At 35.5% G+C, this 21,036-nt stretch overlaps 1 protein-coding gene across 1 annotated transcript in view; it reads left to right on the top strand.

Moving 5' to 3' along the window:
* Positions 1-21,036, top strand: part of USP34 (ubiquitin specific peptidase 34) — a 235,931-nt gene that overhangs the window by 77,106 nt on the left and 137,789 nt on the right.

Here is a 21,036-nt window from a genome sequence, read left to right on the forward strand (position 1 = left end):
TCTTTCCCTGTCCTCTTTTCCACAGATGTATCATACTAAATGGATTTGGCTTTTTTTCACTAACAGTTTGTCCTGGAGATTATTATTCCATATCAATATATAAAACACATTTTTTTCTTTTTAGGACTGCATAGTGTTTCATTATATGCATGAACCATAATTTCTTTAACCAGTTCCTGTTCATAGGCACTATTTTTTCCAATCCTTTTTATTATAAACAATGCTACAATAAGTAACTTACAGTAGTCAGCTAATCCATATGCAAAACTATTACGTAGGATACTTTCCTACTTATAAGTAGTATTGTCAGGTTAAAGCTTATGTGTGGTTTACTTGTGGTAGCTAATGGTGTGATAGTGCCACTTTCACCTTACTCTCCTCAATAAATTTTTTTTAACATCTTTATTGGAGTATAATTGCTTTACAACGTTGTGTTAGTTTACGCTGAATAACAAAGTGAATCAGCTATATGTATATATATATCCCCATATCCCCTTCCTCTTGTGTCTCTCTCCCACCCTCCCTATCCCATCCCTCTAGGTGGTTACAAAGCACCGAGCTGATCTCCCTGTGCGATGCAGCTGCTTCCCACTAGCTATTTTATATTTGGTAGTGTATATATGTCAGTGCTGTCTAACTTCGTCCCAGCTTACCCTTACCCCTTCCCCGTGTTCTCAAGTCTATTCTCTACGTCTGCGTCTTTATTCCTGTCCTGCCCCTAGGTTCATGAGAAACTTTTTTTTTTTTTACAGATTCCATATATATGTGTTAGCATGTGGTACTTGTTTTTCTGGTTCTTACTTACTTCACTCTGTATGACACACTCCAGGTGCATCCACCTCTCTACAAATAGCTCAATTTTGTTTCTTTTTAAGGCTGAGTGTAATATTCCATTGTATATATGTGCCACATCTTTATCCATTCATCTGTCGATGGACACTTAGGTTGCTTCCATGTCCTGGCTATTGTAAATAGAGCTGCAGTGAGCATGTGGTACATGACTCTTTTTGAATTATGGTTTTCTCAGGGTATATGCCCAGTAGTGGGATTGCTGGGTCATATGGTGGTTCTATTTTTAGTTTTTTAAGGAATCTCCATACTGTTCTCCATAGTGGCTATACTGTTCTCCATAGTGGCTATATCAATTTACATTCCCACCAACAGTGGAAGAGGGTTCCCTTTTCTCCACACCCTCTCCAGCATTTATTGTTTGTAGATTTTTTGATGGTGGCCATTCTGACCGGTGTGAGGTGATAACCTCATTGTAGTTTTGATTTGCATTTCTCTAATGATTAATGATGTTGAGCATCCTTTCATGTGTTTGTTGGCAATCTGTATATCTTCTTAGGAGAAATGTCTGTTTAGGTCTTCTGTCCATTTTTGGATTGGGTTGTTTGTTTTTTTGATACTAAGCTGCATGAACTTTTTATATATTTTGGAGATTAATCCTTTGTCAGTTGCTTCGTTTGCAAATATTTTCTCGCATTTGAGTGTTGTCTTTTCATCTTGTTTATGTTTTCCTTTGCTGTGCAAAAGCTTTTAAGTTTCATTAGGTCCCATTTGTTTATTTTTGTTTTTATTTCCATTTCTCTAGGAGGTGGGTCAAAAAGGATCTTGCTGTGATTTATGTCATAGAGTATTCTGTCTATGTTTTCCTCTAGGAGTTTTATAGGCCTTACATTAAGGTCTTTAATCCATTTGGAGTTTAATTTTATATATGATGTTAGGGAGTGTTCTAATTTCATTCTTTTACATGTAGCTGCCCAGTTTTCCCACCACCACTTACTGAAGAGGCTGTCTTTTCTCCATTGTATATTATTGCCTCCTTTAATAAAGATAAGGTTATCTTTGAGAGATTATCATATCATAACATGCACATATGTTATCATATGTGCATGGGTTTATCTCTGGGCTTTCTATCCTGTTCCATTGATCTTTATTTCTCTTTTTGTGCCAGTACCATACTGTCTTGATTACTGTAGCTTTGTAGTATAGCTACAAAGTCTTAAGTCTGAAGTCAGGGAGCCTGATTCCTCTAGCTCTGTTTTTCTTTTTTTTTCTTTTGCGGTACGCGGGCCTCTCACTGTTGTGGCCTCTCCCATTGCGGAGCACAGGCTCCGGACGCCCAGGCTCAGCGGCCATGACTCACGGGCCCAGCCGCTCCACGGCACGTGGGATCCTCCCGGACCGGGGCATGAACCCATGTCCCCTGCATCAGCAGGTGGACTCTCAACCACTGCCCCACCAGGGAAGCCCCTGTTTTTTTTAAGATTGCTTTGGCTATTGGAGGTCTTTTGTGTTTCCATACAAATTGCGAAAGTTTTTGTTGTAGTTCTGTGAAAGATGCCATTGGTAGTATGATACGGATTGCATTGAATCTGTAGATTGCTTTGGGTAGTATAGTCATTTTCACAATGTTGATTCTTCCAATCCAAGAACATGGTATATCTCTCCATCTGTTTGTATCATCTTTAATTTCTTTCATCAGTGTCTTATAGTTTTCTGCATACAGGTCTTTTGTCTCCTTAGGTAGGTTTATTCCAAGGTATTTTATTCTTTTTGTTGCAGTGGTAAATGGGAGTGTTTCCTTAATTTCTCTTTCAGATTTTTCATCATTAGTGTAGTGGAATGCAAGAGATTGCTGCGCATTAATTCTGTATTCTGCTACTTTACCAAATTCATTGCTTAGCTCTAGTAGTTTTCTGGTAGCATCTTTAGGACTCTCTGTGTATAGTATCATGTCATCTGCAAACAGTGACAGTTTTACTTCTTCTTTTCCGATTTAGATTCCTTTTATTTCTTCTCTGATTGCCATGGCTAAAACTTCCAAAACTATGTTGAATAATAGTGGTGAGAGTGGGCAACTTTGTCTTGTTCCTGATCTTAGAGGAAATGGTTTCAGTTTTTCACCATTGAGAATGATGTTTGCTCTGGGTTTGGAATATATGGCCTTTATTATGTTGAGGTAGGTTCCCTCTATGCCTACTCTCTGGAGAGTTTTTATCATAAATGAGTGAATTTTGTTGAAAGTTTTTTCTTCATCTCTTGAGATTATCGTATGGTTTTCATCCTTCAGTTTGTTAATATGGTGCATCACATTGATTGATTTGCGTATTTTGAAGAATCCTTGAATTCCTGGGATAAACACCATTTGATCATGGTGTATGATCCTTTTAATGTGCTGTTGGATTCTGTTTGCTAGTAGTTTGTTAGGATTTTTGCATCTATGTTCATCAGTGATAGTGGCCTGTAGTTTTCTTTTTTTGTGACATCTTTGTCTGGTTTTGGTATCAGGGTGTTAGCTCTTAACGTTTGATAGAATTCACCTGTGAAGCTATCTGGTCCAGGGCTTTTTGTTTGTAGGAAGATTTTATTCACAGTTTCAATTTGAGTGCTTGTGATTGGTCTGTTTATATTTTCGATTTCTTCCTTGTTCAGTCTTGGAAGGTTGTGCTTTTCTAAAAATTTGTCCATTTCTTCCAGGTTGTCCATTTTATTGGCATATAGTTGCTTGTAGAAATCTCTCACGATCCTTTGTATTTCTGCAGTGTCAGTTGTTACTTCTTTTTCATTTCTAATTCTGTTGATTTGAATCTTCTCCCTTTTTTTCTTGATGATTCTGGCTAATGGTTTATCAATTTTGTTTATCTTCTCAAAGAACCAGCTTTTGGTTTTATTGATCTTTGTTATTGTTTCCTTCATTTCTTTTTCATTTATTTCTGATCTGATCTTCATGATTTCTTTCCTTCTGCTAACTTTGGGTTTTTTTTGTTCTTCTTTCTCTAATTGCATTAGGTGTAAGGTTAGATTGTTTATTTGAGATGTTTCTTGAGGATTGTATTGCTATAAACTTCCCTCTTAGAACCGCTTTTGCTGCATCCCATAGGTTTTGGGTCATCTTGCTTTCATTGTCATTTGTTTCTAGGTATTTTTTGATTTCCTCTTAGATTTCTTCAGTGATCTCTTGGTTATTTAGTAGTGTATTGTTTAGCCTCCATGTGTTTGTATTTTTCATAGTTTTTTACAGTAATTGATATCTAGTCTCATAGCTTTGTGGTTGGAAAAGATACTTGATATGATTTCAGTTTTCTTAAATTTACCAAGGCTTGATTTGTGACCCAAGATATGATCTACCCTGGAGAATGTTCCATGAGCACTTGAGAAAAATGTGTATTCTGTTGTTTTTGGATGGAATGTCCTGTTAATATCAATTAAGTCCATCTTGTTTAATGTGTCATTTAAAGCTTGTGTTTCCATATTTATTTTCATTTTGGATGATCTGTCCATTGGTGAAAGTGGGGTGTTAAAGTCCCCTACTATGATTGTGTTACTGTCGATTTCCCCTTTTATGGCTGTTAGCATTTGCCTTATGTATTGAGGTGCTCCTATGTTGGGTGCATAAATATTTACAATTGTTATATCTTCTTGAATTGATCCCTTGATCACTATGTAGTGTCCTTCTTTGTCTCTTGTAATAATCTTTATTTTAAAGTCAATTTTGTCTGATATGAGAATTGCTGCTCCAACTTTCTTGTGATTTCCATTTGCACGGAATATCTTTTTCCATCCCCTCACTTTCAGTCTGTATGTGTCCCTAGGTCTGAAGTGGGTCTCTGTAGACAGCATATATACGGGTCTTGTTTTTGTATCCATTCAGCCAGTCTATGTCTTTTGGTTGAAGCATTTAATCTATTTACATTTAAGGTAATTATCGATATGTATGTTCCTATTCCCATTTTCCTTATTGTTTTGGGTTTGTTATTGTAGGTCTTTTCCTTCTCTTGTGTTTGCTGCCTAGAGAAGTTTAGCATCTGTTGTAAAGCTGGTTTGGTGGTGCTGAGTTCTCTTAACTTTCACTTGTCTGTAAAGGTTTTAATTTCTCCACCAAATCTGAATGAGATCCTTGCTGGGTAATCTTGGTTGTAGGTTTTTCCCTTTCATCACTTTAAATATGTCCTGCCACTCCCTTCTAGCTTGCAGAGTTTCTGCTGATAGATCAGCTGTTAGCCTTATGGGGATGCCCTTGTATGTTATTTGTTGCTTTTCCCTCGCTGCTTTTAATATTTTTACTTTGTATTTAATTTTTGATAGTTTGATTAGTATGTATCTTGGTGTGTTTCTCCTTGGATTTATCCTGTATGGGACTCTCCTTCCTGGACTTGATTGTCTATTTGCTTTCCTATGTTAGGGAAGTTTTCAACTAAAATCTCTTCAAATATTTTCTCAGACCCTTTCTTTTCCTCTTCTTCTTCTGGCACCCCTATAATTTGAACGTTGGTGCGTTTAATGTTGTCCTAAAGGTCTCTGAGACTGTCCTCAATTCTTCTCATTCTTTTTTATTCTGCTCTGCAGTAGTTATTTCCACTGTTTTATCTTCCGGGTCACTATCTGTTCTTCTGCCTCAGTTATTCTGCTGTTGATTCCTTCTAGAGAATTTTTAATTTAGTTTACTGTGTTGTTCCTTATTGTTTGTTTGCTCTTTAGTTCTTCTAGGTCCTTGTTAAACGTTTCTTGTATTTTCTCCATTCTGTTTCCAAGATTTTGGATCATCTTTACTATCATTACTCTGAATTCTTTTTCAGGTAGACTGCCTATTTCCTCTTCATTTGTTTGGTCTGGTGGGTTTTTAACTTGCTCCTTCATCTGCTGCATATTTCTCTGTCTTCTGCTTATCTTACTGTGTTTGAACTGCAGGATCGTAGTTCCTGTTGTTTTTGGTGTCTGCCCCCAGTGGGTCAGGTTGGTTCAGTGGCTTGTGTAGGCTTCCTGGTGGAGGGGACTGGTGCCTGTGTTCTGGTGGGTGGGGCTGGATCTTGTCTTTCTGGTGGGCAGGGCCGCATCCGTTGGTGTGTTTTGGGTTGTCTGTGAACATAGTATGATTTTAGGCAGCCTCTCTGCTAATGGGTGGGGTTGTGTTCCTGTCTTGGTAGTTGTTTGGCATGATGCATCAAGCACTGGAGCTTGCTGGCCGTTGGGTGGAGCTGGGTTTTAGCGTTGAGATGGAGATCTCTGGGAGAGCTCTTGCCGATTGATATTACATAGGGCTGGGAGGTCTCTGGTGGTCCAGTGTCCTGAACTTGTCTCTCACATCTCAGAGGCTCAGGCCTGACATCAGGCTGGAGCACCAAGACTCTGTCAGCCACACAGCTTGTGGAAGGGAACCAGAGCCAGCTGGAGGGGAGAGTCCTGCAGAGAAGTGAATAGGCTGCTAGATCTTTTTTTTTTCTTTTTTTAAAAAATCATGTTCTTAAACTTCTTTTTATTTGCTAAACTGATGGATGAAAAGTGTTTTCATTGATGTTTTAAATTCGGATTTCTTATGTATGAATCAGGTTGAAAATCTTGTGCTTAACAACCCTTTTTGTTTCCTTTTCTGGAGATGTTTATATTCTTTGCCATTTATAGTTGCTTTACTTATTTTCTTTTTTGTAGGAGATATTTATATATCAGTGAAATCAGACTTTTGTTTGTGTTATGAGTTATGCCTACATTCTGCTTTGATATCTTCTTGCTGTTTTAGTTAAGGTGGTTTTTGCAGTTGAGCTTCAAGTTTGTGGTTTCACACTTGTGGTTGAATTTTTCATGGCCTGTGGCTTTTGTGTTATGGTTTGAAATGCATTTCAAGATTACAAGAAAATTCCCCTTTAGTTCTTTTCTGTACATTTTGTTTCAATTTTATATTTTAATCTTCGATCCAATAGGAATTTATCATGGTTCAAAGGGTCATGCACGTATCCAACATTTTCCCCCCATTTTTTGGTTATATAGTTGTCCCCATTCCATTTGTTCAGTAATTCTTCTCCTCCTCACTGATTTGAGATACCAGTTTTATCTTGACTGGGTCAATTTCTGGACTTTGTAGACTGACCTGTTGGTATATCTAGTCATGATCTATATATCAGAGATTGGTAAACTTATGACCTGTGGGCTGGCCACTTGATTTTGTAAATGGTTTTCTTGCAACTTAGCCTTGCCTATTCTTTTTCATATTTTTGTCTGTGGCTGCTTCCACACTGCAGTGGCAGAGTGCAATATTTGTAACAGAGACCATATCACCTGTAATCTTAAAATATTTATTGTCTGGCCCATCAAGAAGACATTTGCTAGTCCTTGGTTTTATACTAATCTATTTTCTTTTTCCCCCTTGTGTCTATGTAATATTTCTTATTATCTGGCAAGGCTGATCGTTTCTCCTTATATTTTTTTAAAAGAATCTTTATGTCTCTTATTTTTCCATGTGAATTTTAGCATTGATTCTTCTTTAAAAATATTGTTGTTTTTACTGTTATAATGATTATTTTGAGAGGTGCAGTTGTCTTCCTATCCAAAACACGATATGCCATTTGTTTTGTTTCATTCAGCATTTCAGAGTTATTTGTGTATAGATTTTATTTCATGTTAAGCTTATTCTTAAGGATTTTAATTTTATTTATTATTGCTATTAAAATAGCCATTTCTCTCCTTATATTACTTGCTTTCATCCATTATACTTTATTTCTTCCTTATACTGAATGATCACTGCATATATACTTTTTATATACTTAAGCATTTTCAAATTTTTGATTTTTAATAATTGTGTGCCTTGAGATATTACATTTGGTTGTGGTAATTTTTCAATATAGTTTTTTTAAATTCTCATATTTAATATTGTCTATTTATACATCATTATCATTTTAACACATTAATGAAGCAGTTCATATTTCAGAGTAATCCTAAAATACTTAGGAAGTTTTCTTTCATAACTTTCAGAAAATGTTCTTTTTAGTAGATTTTTTAATTTTATTTTGTTCATAGCAAGGCAAGCAAAATATGAGAACAGTGATATGGTAAGTAATATAGAATAAGTAACTAAGAATAGTGAAGCACTGTTTATTGAAGGTGAAATTCATCAAATTTATAATTAATAATACGGTGTATTAAAACTTTTAGTGTTTTACCCTAGCAGGCGTTTCAAGTAACCTAATAAGGAAATGATTTAAAAATTATGGCATAATCTGTGATACAGTCTGAAACAACTTAAAATATCTATAAAAGTTAGTTTAACAAGATTAAATAAGTATATTTTAAAGGTTATTTTATTTGGGTGTTTCTGTGTTTTGTTACTGCTTTACTTTTGAATATACCACAGATTTAGAATTATCAGGAATTTTTACATTTTGAGTTCTTTTTATTTGCGCACCAGCTGTAACTGGCTTCCAAGTGTCCAGGGTTGGTTGGTTTCATACAGAGTCTTGCCAAGTTTTTTTTCCTTCCCTCTGGAGTAAGTTTTTGAGGCGTCACTTTGCTCACTTGGTACACACACTTCACCCAGTAATAATTGGATTGGCTGCTGGTTTTTTCATTGTTTGTATCACAACTCTTATATTGGAATCCAAGGAGAAAAAAGACAAAGGTGATAAACGGGAAATTGATTGGGAAAAAACAAGTGGTTTATAAATATTTGAAAAATGCTTATCTTTGATTATAATTAAATATAAGTTCAGCTAACATAATAGCATTTTCATATATTGGGTAATTCTCATTATGTTAACAATACACTGTATTGACCAGAGTGTGGTATAGCTTTAGGAGAACAGTATAGCAGTTCTCTTTCTGGTAATTTATCCTCTAGATACATGTACATGAAGATGTTTGATACAACATTAACTACACTAGCAGATCACAAATGTCTGTTACTGTGGGGCTAGTTAAATAAGTTTTGGGAAATCTGTTTAATAGAATGTTCTATGGCCAAGAGAAGGACTGAAGTTGCTGTATTATGCTCATGTGGAACAACCTTCAAGAAATATTTTTATTAAACACTATTTATTAAATATTATTTTATCTAAAACAGTAGTTATTTTATTAAGAGAAGACAGCAAGTACACAGTGTATTCTTTCACTGCATATTAAAACAGTTATAAAAAGGGGATGTACATACACGTATATGTACTCTTTGTACTTGTGACTGTCTGGAACTATTTTGGAAAAACAGCCAAGAAAATTTCACAGGTTTGCTTTTGGGGAAGTGACCTGAGATAGTTGGAGACTTTTATTGTCTATGTTTATGTAGACTGTGAAAATTTTACGTGTGTTTATTAATTTTTCAGTACATATAAAGACTAGTGTATAAAGTAAACAGTAAACATTTAGACATTTAAATGACTTTCTCTGCCATTTAAAGTTACTTATTCTGGTTTGACTGAGTTACCTCTCTACATCTCCCTCTTCATACCCTTTCACCATAAAATCTTTTAGTCATAGGACATCAAATAAATAAACTTCAGAATCTTTCCACTGTATTGGAATTTGTTAAATGCCTTCCATATTTGAAGAACTTACACATAAATTTATGTAACTTCCTGAGATAATAATCTTATCTTAAAATGCAGCTAATAGCTTTTTGGGAATAGATTTTCATGTCTCAATGACAGAAGTAAAATTCCCTAGGATTTAGAAGGAACTTAAATATCATCTGATTCAAATGTGCATTATGTATATTTTGAGGGGAAAGTTCATAATTTTCATCAGATTCTCAAAGGGTTTATGTGATGACTAATTTTAGACATGCTGATATACACTCTGTTGGTTATTAGCTTCTGCATGTATATTTGTACACACATTTAGATTACTGTTTTTGGTTTTTTTTTCTGCGGTACGTGGGCCTCTCACTGTTGGGGCCCCTCCCGTTGCAGAGCACAGGCTCTGGACGCGCAGGCTCAGTGGCCATAGCTCACGGGCCTAGCCGCTCCGCGGCACATGGGATCTTCCCGGACCGGGGCACAAACCTGTGTCCCCTGCATCGGCAGGCGGACTCTCAACCACTGCGCCACCAGGGAAAGCCCTAGGTTACTGTTTTATGAGACATTGCATACTGTTAGCATGTGAAGTTATGATTGTACTTGGATTATAATCTGGCCACTGCAGTATCTGCCTCTATGTTACATCTTATGATTTGAATTCTATTCATTCCTGCGTTTTTAGGAGCTGTTAATATGAATGATGATTCCTTCTTGTACTACATATTCAAACCTCTTGTCTGTACTGTATTCTTTCTTTTATGTTGTTGGGTCTTTCCATATGCCTTTGCTATCCATACTTAAGGAAGATGACTGGTAAGTGGCCTAGATGTTCCTGGGTGTTGTGAAATATTTTTCCATTACAGCTCTCAGATGGACTCCTGGGAATGGGAAACAGAGGAAGGAATGAGAAAACAGGATTTCATGTTCATGTCTCACTCCTGCTGTCCATCAGATCTGGTACTCAGATGAGTTGAGAAATTTTCCCAATTACAGTGGGAAGATAGACCTATCTCCTCTGCAGCTCACTCACAAATTATTCTGAGCTACAGCTTTCTCTACCTGTACATTTAAAAATGTATTCCCATTCATTTCAGTCATTCAGAAATTTGTTGAAATCTCATATCTATTATTATTAATAGTAATTTTTTTTTTTGGCTGCACTCTGCGGCATACGGATCTTAGTTCCTTGAGCAGGGATTGAACCTGTGCCCCCTGCATTGGGAGCACGGAGTCTTAACCATTGTACCCCCAGGGAAGTCCCTCATACCTATTATTTATGCTCATTTTCTTTGTGGGTGTGTTTCTTTTCATTCTAAAATACAGTAACGATTGATTTTCCTCTGTGGAAGATGAGGAAATTCTCATTTTTCTCTCCTCATTTTCCACTTGCAGTTTTTATTATGTTATTTTTATTTTATCAAGTTATGTAACTTTTAAGTTCTATACTATAAACTATAATTTCCACAGTTGTTTAATATTAATTTTGTATTTAGCTATATGATTTACCACATATTCTTTTCCTTCATTCTTGTTTTTCTCATTCCTTTTTCCTTATTCCAGGGTTAATTTGTGTTTATTCTCGTAGTATTTACAGAGTAGACTTTTTTTTCCCTTGTTGGTTTGTAAACTGGCCCTGTACACAGAGGTCAGGGAGAAACTGAAGAAAGAGGCACAGGTCATTCCAGATTGGTAGGTGGCAGGTTTAATAAGCAAGGGAGCTTAACTTATGAGGCTTGTCTTCAGTGGCTGCAAGATGAGTAGATCTCTGCACTCACCTGTCAAATCTTACAAGTTTATAAGAGAGGCCTTAATTGGGTTTAGGCATAAATACTATCCAAATGGTCTCAACACCTTACTCTCTCTCAAGGTTATGTCCTTGGAGTAGCTCCCACTTTGGGAATGGCAGGCAGGCCGAACATATTCTAATGATGGAGGGTAGTGAGGAGCTGCTGCTTCCCCAGTTTTAGTTCAAAGGTCAACTGGCAGTCCTGCCCTCTCGATTATCTACACCCCCGGTCTCTGAAGAGAAATTTATGGATATTTTGTTCTGGGTTTCTACACACTTGAGATGTCTGATTTCTTTGTACTTGAAGAGTTTGATTGAATGTCATATTACTAGAGCCACTCTTTTGTTTTCTATCAGAACTGTGTAGTATACATGAAGAGTAGTCGTTTTCTGAACAAACAACTTTTATTTTTAATATTTTACAAAGATAATATCCTATCATTTTTTGTTGGTAGAATATTTCTCTCATGTTCAGGTGTTCATTAATCCCATGAGGGTTTTTCTTTTTAACTTGTCTTGAGTTTTTGGTTGATGGCCTTTAACATATATTTTTTCCTTTATTTAAAATTTTTTATTGTGGTACAAATACATACAACATAATTAACCAGTAATTTAGCATTTTAACCATTCGTAAGTGTATAGTTCAGTGGCATTAAATACATTCACAGTGTTTTTTTAACCATCATTTGTATCCAAAACTTTGACATCATCCCCAGTAAAAACTCTGTACCTGTTGAACAATAACTCTCCATTCCTCCTTCCCAGGGGGCTTCTGGTTTCCTCCATTCTACATTGTGTCTGTATGAACTTGCCTATTCTAGGTACCTCATTTGATGGAGTCATACAATATTTGTCTGTGTCTGGCTTATTTTACTAAACACAGTTTTTTCAGGGTTCATCCATGTTATAGCATATATAAATTTTTTCTTTCTTTTTATGATAAATAATATTCCATTGTATGTATATACCACATTTAGATCCATTCATCCATCAGTGGACATTTGAGTCAATTCCACCTTTTGGATGTTTATTGTAGATAATTACTTCTATGAACATGGATGTACAAATACATGTTTGAATCTCTGCTTTCAGTTCATCTGTATATGTACCTCAGGGTAGAACTTTTGGGTCGTATGGTAAATCTAGGTTTAACCTGTAGCAACTGCAGTATTTTACATCCCAGCAGCAATACAGGCAGGTTCTAATTACTTCACATCCTTGTCAACACTTTTGTCTTTTTAAAAAAATTTAGCCATCCTAGTAGCTATGAAGTGGTATCTAATTGTGGTTAGAATTTGCATTTATTTGCATTTTAATGACTAATGATGTTGAGCAGCCTTTCATGTGCTTATTGGCCATTTGTGCATCTTCTTCGAAGAAATGGTTATCCTTTTTTTAAAAAAAAAATTATTTATTTATTTTTGGCTGCGTTGGGTCTTCGTTGCTGCACACGGGCTTTTCTCTAGTTGTGGCGATCAGGGGCTACTCTTCCTTGCAATGCACAGGCTTCTCATTGCAGTGGCTTCTCTTGTTGCAGAACACAGGCTCTAGGCATGCGGGCTTCAATAGTTGTGGCATGTGGGCTCAGTAGTTGTGGCCTGTGTGCTCTAGAGTGCAGGCTCAGTAGTTATGGCATACGGGCTTAGTTGCTCAGCAACACGTGGGATCTTCCCAGCACGGGGCTCGAACCAGTGTCCCCTGCATTGGCAGGCGGATTCTTAACCACTGCGCCCCCAGGGAAGTCCCAGAAATGTTTATCCTTTGCCTGTTCTTGAATTGGGTGGTTTGAGAGTTTCTGTTAAGTTTTTGGAGTACTTTATATAGTCTGGATATTAATCTCTTATCAGATATGTAATTTGCAAATATTTTCTCCAGTTCTGTAAGTTGTCTTTTGCTTTCTTGAAAGTATCCTTAGATGCACAAAAAAAGCCTTAATTTGGGGACTTCCCTAGTGGTTCAGTGGTAAAGAATCTGCCTTGCAATGCAGGGGACGCGGGTTCAATCTGTTGTCAGGGAACTAAGATCCCACATGCTGCAGGACAGCCAAGCCTGCACACCACAACTATTGAGCTTGCACACCTCAATGAGAGAGCCTGAGTGCTGCAAACTACAGAGCACATGCACTTTGGAACCTATGCACCACAACTGCAGAGCCCACATGCCCTGGAGCCTGCACATCATAACTAGAGAGAGAAAAAACCTGCATGCCACAACTAGAGAGAAGCCTGAGCACTGCAACGAAGAAACCTCACGCTGCAACACAAGGTCCCATGTGATGCAACTAAGACCCGACCCGACACAGCCAAAAAAAAAGTCTTAATCTTATTTATTATATATTTTTTCTTTTGTTGCCTGTGTTTTTGGTGTCATACAAGTGAAACCGTTGTCAAATCGAGTGTTGTAAAGATTTTATCCAGTGTGTGCTTAAAAAAATTTTATATATGTCCTGAGTTCAGCTCTTTGGTCCATTTTGAGTTAATTTTTGTGTGTGGGATAAGGTAAAGGTCTATATTAACTCTTTTGCATGTGAGTATCCAGTTTTCTGAGCACCATTTTTTTGTTGTTGTTGTTGTTTTTTCTTTTTAAAGCCTGTCCTTTCTCTGTTGAATGGTCTTGGCACTGTTGTAAAATCATTTGACCATTTATGTGAGGTTGCATTTCTGTGTTCTCTATTCTACTCCATTGTTCTATGTTTGTCTTTACGCCATTGCCACACTGTTTTAATTACTCTATTTTTGTTGTGTTTCAAAGTCTTTTTTTTGAAGATTGTTTTTGGCTTTTCAGAACTCCTTCCAATTCCATATGAATTTGAGCACTGGATTTTCCATTTCTGCCAAAAGGCTCTTGGAATTTTGATAGGAATTGTGATGAATCTGTAGATTGCTTTAGGTAGTATTAACAGTGTTAAGTCTTCCTATTCATGTACATAGGATGTCTTTCCATTTATTTAAATCATTAATTTCTTTGAGGCGTGTTTGGTAGTTTTCACTGTACAGGTCTTTCACCTACTTTGTTTCATTTTTAAGTATTTATTCTTTGTATGCTATTGTAAATGGAATTGCTATCTTAGATTTCTTGTCAGGTATTTCACTGCTGGTATATAGAAACAGCTGAATTTCGCTTGTTGAGCTTGTACTGTATAACTTTGTGAATTTGTTTATTAGCTCTACTAGCTTTCTATATGTATAAAATCATGTCATTTATGAATAGTTTTACATCTTCCTTTCCAATTGATTTGCTGTTTATTTATTTTTGTGGTCTGATATCTCTGGCTAGAATTTCTATGTAGTGTTGAATGGCAGTGATGAATGCGAGCATCATTGTCTTGTTCCTGATCCTAGGGGAAATTTTTTCAGTCATTGGGTACTGAGTGTGATATTGGCTGTGGACTTTTTCTTTATTCTTAAAGTTCTGAGAGTTTTTATCATGAAAAGGTGTTGGATTTTTGTCAGATGCCTTTTCTGCATCAGTTGAGAAGATTATGTGGCTTTTTTCCTTTCTATTAATAGGATGTATTACAGTAAGTGTTTTTCTTATTGAACTACCCTTGTATTCCTGTAGTAAATCTCACTTGGTCACAGTGAAAATTCTTTTAGTATGCAGTTGTATTTGATTTGCTAATAATTTTGTGGAGAACTTTAGTATCATTGAAAGAGATATTGCTCTGTGAGTTTATGTTCTTAATGAAGGCTTTGGTATCAGGTCAGTGCTAGTCTCATAGAATGAGTTAGGAAGTATTTCATTCTCTTCAGTTTGGGGGGAGGGTTTGAGAAGGATTGGTGATAATTTTTCTATAAATGTTTGGTAGAGTTCACTAGTTAAGACCATGTATTTTAGTACTTTGTTGGGAGGTTGATTACTGACTCAGTCTCTTGCTAAAGCTCTATTGACATTTTCCTTTTCTTCTTGAGTCAATTTAGGTAATTTGTAAGGAATTTTTTTTGGCATACAGTTGTTCATGGTATTTTCTTATAATTTTTTTTTAACCTCTAAGTTTGGTAGTAATATCCCACTTTCTGATTTTAGCTATTTACATCTTCTCTCTTCTCTTCTAAAAATATTTTTTAGTCAGTCTAGCAAAATGTTTGTTATTTTGTGAATCTTTAGAAGAACCAACTATTGGTTTTGTTAATTTTTTAAAATTGTTTTCCTAATCTGTATTTTATTTATCTGTGTTCTCATCTTTATTATTTCCCTTCTTTTAGCTTTGGGTTTAGTTTATTATTTTTCTAGTTCCTTAAATGATAAAATTAGTTTGTTGATAATTAGATCTTTTTAAATTTAATTTCTGTGCAGTGCTTTTTTGCATCCTATGTATTTTGTTTTGTTGTGTTTTCAAGTCATTTGTTGCCAAATATTTTGATTTCCCTTGTCATTTTTTTCTTTGACCTATTGGTTGTTTAAGAATGTATTATTGGGCTTTCCTGGTGGCACAGTGGTTGAGAGTCCGCCTGCCGATGCAGGGGACACGGGTTCGTGCCCCGATCTAGGAAGATCCCACATGGCGCAGAGTGGGTAGGCCCGTGAGCCATGGCCACTGAGCCTGCGCGTCCGGAGCCTGTGCTCCACAACGGGAGAGGCCACAACAGTGAGAGGCCCGCGTACCGCAAAAAAAAAAATGTATTATTTAATTTCCATATATTTGTAAAATTTCTAGTTTTCCTTCTAGTATTGATTTCTTAACTTCATCCTTTTGTGGCCAGAGAAAACACTTTGTATGATATCTATCTTTTTAAATCTGTTGAAACTTGTTTTATCTTTTTAAATCTCTTGAGATGTGTTTTGTGGCCTAACATATGGTCTGTCCTGGAAAACTGTATTTTAGAAAAGAATACATTCTTTAGAAAAGAATGTTTTCTGCTGTTGTGTGGAGTGTTCTCTCTATATGTCTGTTAGGTTTAATTGGTTTATTGTGCTCTACAAGTTTTCTCTTTCCTTTCTTCTGTCTAGTTGTTTCATCCATTATTGAAGTGGGTGATTGACATCTACAACTATTATTGTAGAACTTTCTATTTCTCCCTTAATTTCTGTCAATTTTTTCTTCAGTGTTTATTATATATTCTTGCTGTATTGAACCTTTTATTAATGAAGTTACCTTTTGTCTCTGTTAACATTTTTTTTTTAATCTTTAACTGTGTTAGGGAAAAAAAACCCATGAAATTTACCCTCTGTACCATTTAAAAATTCTAATGGTGTTAATTATATTCATATTGTTATGTAACAGATCTCTAGAACTTTTTCATCTTCCAAAACTGAAAGCCTGCACCCATTGAACAACAACTCCCCAATTCTCTTTCCTCACATCTCCTGGTATCCATCATTTGACTCTGCTTCCATCATTCTGTCTATATATTTCATATTAGTGGAATCCTGTAGTATTTGTCCTTTTGTGACTGGCTTATTTCACTCAGCATAATGTCCTCAAAGTTCACCCATGTTCACCATGTTCACCCACGCTGTGGCATGTGACAGGATTTCCTCCCCTTTTTGGCTGAATTATATTCTGTTGTATGTATGTGCCACATTGTATTTATACATTGATTTGTTGATGGGCATTTGTGCAGCTTTCACATCTTAGCTGCTGTAAGTAATGCTGTAGTGAACATGGGTGTGCAAGTATCTCTTTGAAATCCCACTTTTAACTCTTGGATATATATCCAGGAGTGGGATTGTTGGAGTATGTGATAATTCTTCTTTTTCCAGTAACTTTTAAAAAATTTAAACTACTTGATTTTAGTATGGTCAGCCCAGCTTTCTTTTGCTCATTATTTACATGGAATATCTTTTTCCATCCTCTCCAGTTTGTGTCTTTGGATGTAAAATGAATCTCTTGAGGGCATCGTATATTTGTATCATGTTTTTTAATCCATTCTGCTGTTCTTTGTCTTTTGAATGGAGTGTTTAAACCATTTATTTACTTTAAAAACATTTTTACTGAAATATAGTTGATTTACAGTGTTGTGTTAGTTTCAGCAAAGTGTACAGCAAATTGATTCAGTTATACATATATATAAATATATATTAAAATTCTCTTCCATTATAGGTTATTATAAGATATTGAGTATAGTTTCCTGTGTGATACAGTAGGTCCTCTTTAATTATCTATTTTATATATAGTATTGTGTATATTTCAATCCCCAAACTCCTAATTTATCTCTCTCCCCAAACCATTTATATTTAAAATAATTACTCAAAGAGGAATTTAATTCTGCAGTTTTTCTGTTTGTTTTTTATAGGTCTTTATAGTATTTTTGTCCATTACTTTCCTCCATTACTGCCTTCTTTTTTTTTTTTTTTTTTTTTTTTTTTGGGGGACACGGGCCTCTCACTGTTGTGGCCTCTCCCGTTGTGGATTTTTTTTTTTTTTTTTTTTTTTTTTTTTGCGGTACACGGGCCTCTCACAGGCTCCGGACGCACAGGCTCAGTGGCTCACGGGCCCAGCCGCTCCGCGGCATGTGGGATCCTCCCAGACCGGGGCACGAACCCATGTCCCCCGCATCGACAGGTGGACTCCCAACCACTGCGCCACCAGGGAGGCCCACTGCCTTCCTTTTTTAGTTGATTTTCTTAGAGTGAAATATTTTGCTTACCTTCTCATTTCTTTTTGTGTGTATTTTATAGATATTTTGTGTATAAAGTGGTAATTACATTTGACATATTGAAGTTTTTACAATCTAATTTGAATTTATGCCAACTTAAATACCATACGAAAACTTTGTTTCTGTACAGCTCCATCCCCCTTATTTTGTTATTAATATCACAGATTGCAGTTTTATATAATTTGTGCCCAATTGTGTAGAATAATAATAATTTTTCTTGTTTTTGTTCTTTAAATCATGTAGGAATTAAAAAATGGAGTTGGAAATGAAAACTATAATAATACTAGCTTTTAATTATCTATATATTTACCTTTACAGAGATGTTTATTTCTTCACTGTTGTCTAGCTTCCTTTCATTTTATTCTGAAGAACTTCCTGTTGGATTTCTTGCAGGGCAGGTCTAGTTGTAGGTCTAGTTTTGGTTATCTGGAAATGTATTAATTTCTCATTATTTAAGGACAGATTTTGCCAGTTGTAGAATTCTCAGTTGAAAGTTTTTTCTCTCACCCTTTGATATATCATACTTCTTCCTCTGGCTTCCAAGGTTTGTAATTAGAAATTGGCCGATATAGTCTTATAGGGTATCTGTTTTATGTGAATTGCTTATCTCTTCCTGCTTTCACGATTAGTTTATTGTCTTTGGCTTTTAATAGTTCGATTGTAATATCTCTTGGTATAACTCTCTGAGTTTATCCTACTGGGAGTGTGTTGAACTTTTTGGATTTGTAGACTTACATCTTTCCTCAAGTTGGGAAGCTTTTGGCCATTATTTCTTTAAATATACTTTGTGTACCTTTCTTTTCCTCTGGGATTTCTACAATAAATGTATTGGTAGACTGGGTGGTCTCTCACAGGTCCCTTAGACTCTCTTCACTTTTCTTCATTCTTTTTTCTTTCTGTTCCTTAGATTCAGTAATTTCAGTTGTCCTATTTTCTTCAGTTGTCCTGTTTTCAAGTTTGCTTATTCTTCTGCTTGCTCAGATCTGCTTTTGAGCCCTCTAGTGTATTTTTTATTTCAGTTATTTTACTTTTCAGCATTTCTTTTTGGCTCCTTTTTATAATTTCTGTCTTTTTAATGATATTCTCATTTTGTTCATGCATTGTTTTCCAGCCTTCATCCTTTTCCTTTAGCTCTTGTAACATCTTTAAGGGTAGGTGTTTTAAGGTCTTTGTCTAGCAGTTCCTGTGGGTGAGCATTCTACAAATGACGGGTACATTTGTGTTGATTTATTTTATTTATTTTGATGGGCCATATTTTCCTGTTTCTTTTTATACTTTGTGTTGGTTTTCTTCTTTTTTTGGTTGAAAACATTGAATTTTATAGTATGGTAACTTTGGAAAAGAGATTCTCTTCTTTTCTCAGAGTTTGTTCTTTTTTAATTGATCTCTAGCCTAAAAATGATCTAATGTGAAAGAAAGCTCATGGTCTTTTCAGGTATTTTTCTGAGCTGTGTCTTTCCCTGGGAATGTACAGTACCTTTCTAAATTGTTCTACATATTTGGTTGTTATTGAATGTCTAAAAAAAACTCTGGTGTGGCTCCTTTAATTCCCCCAGGAGTCAACTCTCGCTGGTTTGGGTTGAAACAACGGCAGCTAACCTCTGTGCCTACACTTCACCCATCAGATGTAGTAATCCGAATTCAGAACACAGAAGTTTGTTATTTGGACATTATTATTTGGGCAAGATCATTATTGCCCACCCATGGCTCCAACAAAACTGTACCAGAGTTCACATATTGCTGTCCCCACAGCTGCCTGCCATAGGGTCAAGGAGTAGGAAATGGGTAGGTGCTATCACACTGAAGGCTGAAATTGGCCAACATTAACAACAGTTTACCAGCCAAGCTTTCCTTTGGGACACAAGAGTTCAAATTGGCTATTCCAGAGTTTCAGAATAGTTACATCAGACAGTTTCTGCCAGTAGTACAGTTGCTTTCTAGGTACAGAGCTGGATTCCTGGCACTTGCTGCTCTGCCATCTTCCCTGACAATCTTTTCTTCTCTTTTCTTTTCAATAACTAGTTAAGAAGAGTCTGTGAACCAACTCCACACTACCATTTTTACCAGGAACTAAAGCCGTCAATCTTAATATTTTTTTCCTGACTTTTGGATGTTGTCTTCATAAAGTACATCTTGAAAAGAGCCTTATGTGTCTTTTGCCTCAGTTACAGGATTACATAATTATCTCTTATGGATCTTGTCACTTAAAAATAACCAAAATATATCTATTATGAAAATCCCATTTTATTAATATTTACACTGGTACAAATCAGGAATTTATCACACAGTATGTTTTAATCACATTTTCATTAGGAAAAGTGTAAATCTGATAGTTACTTCTTGACAAAAAGCAAGTATAAACTGTTAGTACAGTCCAATTTAATGTTAATTAATACTATATTAATATATTCTTAGGTGAGATCTATAAAATCGGCAGACTTATAATTGATGATTCACTTCTCAAAATCAAATGATGTTTTGGTCTTAAAGTACTGCAGTTTTGTAAAGAACACTGTTGAATTTAATAGTAGCATTGAAGTAAATAGTGTAGTTTATTAGAAGTTACCTCAACGTAGAGGAATTCTTCCAGTGTTATTTTATTTTACCTTCTGTTTCAAAATTAGGTTGTATATATTTACCCTGATAAGATGATGCAGTAGAAGAGAGTTTATATGATTTACACCTGAAAAATATAAAAGTCAATGTTTTAGAATAGAAAAAGCTACATTTTCTTATAGACTTTTTATGTATTGTAGATAAGTAAGATACATTTTACCTTTGGAGTCCTGAAATTGGGTATTTCTGACCAAGTCAGATTTGTTGCTGTATCTTGATTTAGCAGTTAGCACCTTTGTAGCTGTAAAAGATGCTTATTTTACATGACATTGTAATATTTACTAGTCATATCTTTGTAAATATTATATTTTCCCTCATATTTACATAATTCTGTTTAGTATAACAAAGGAGACTTTCCTAGTTTATATTATGAAGACCTTGATTATAAAGAGGTTTCTATTTTGTACTGTATTTCAATTAATGGCCATGTTACATAAATACTTCATAAGCACTTAATGTGAGAAATATAATAAGTCAATCCTTGATCAACATGGGGATTAGGGACGCCAGCTCTCTGCACAGTCGAAAATCCATGTGTAACTTTACAGTTAGCCTTCCGTATCCACATAGTACTGTAGTATGTATTTAGTGGAAAAAACCCCAAAACCTTGTATAAGTGGATGCACACAATTCAAACCTATGTTGTTCAAGGGTCCACTGTACACTTAAAAAATAATATTTATTTGGTTTTCTCTCCTAATTGTAATTTATTTTTTATTGCCTACATTTTTTTTTTTTTTTTTTTTTGCGGTAC

The sequence above is a fragment of the Lipotes vexillifer genome, unplaced genomic scaffold (assembly GCF_000442215.2).
Source record: "Lipotes vexillifer unplaced genomic scaffold, Lipotes_vexillifer_v1.1 scaffold311, whole genome shotgun sequence".
In the NCBI taxonomy this organism is placed as follows: domain Eukaryota; kingdom Metazoa; phylum Chordata; class Mammalia; order Artiodactyla; family Lipotidae; genus Lipotes; species Lipotes vexillifer.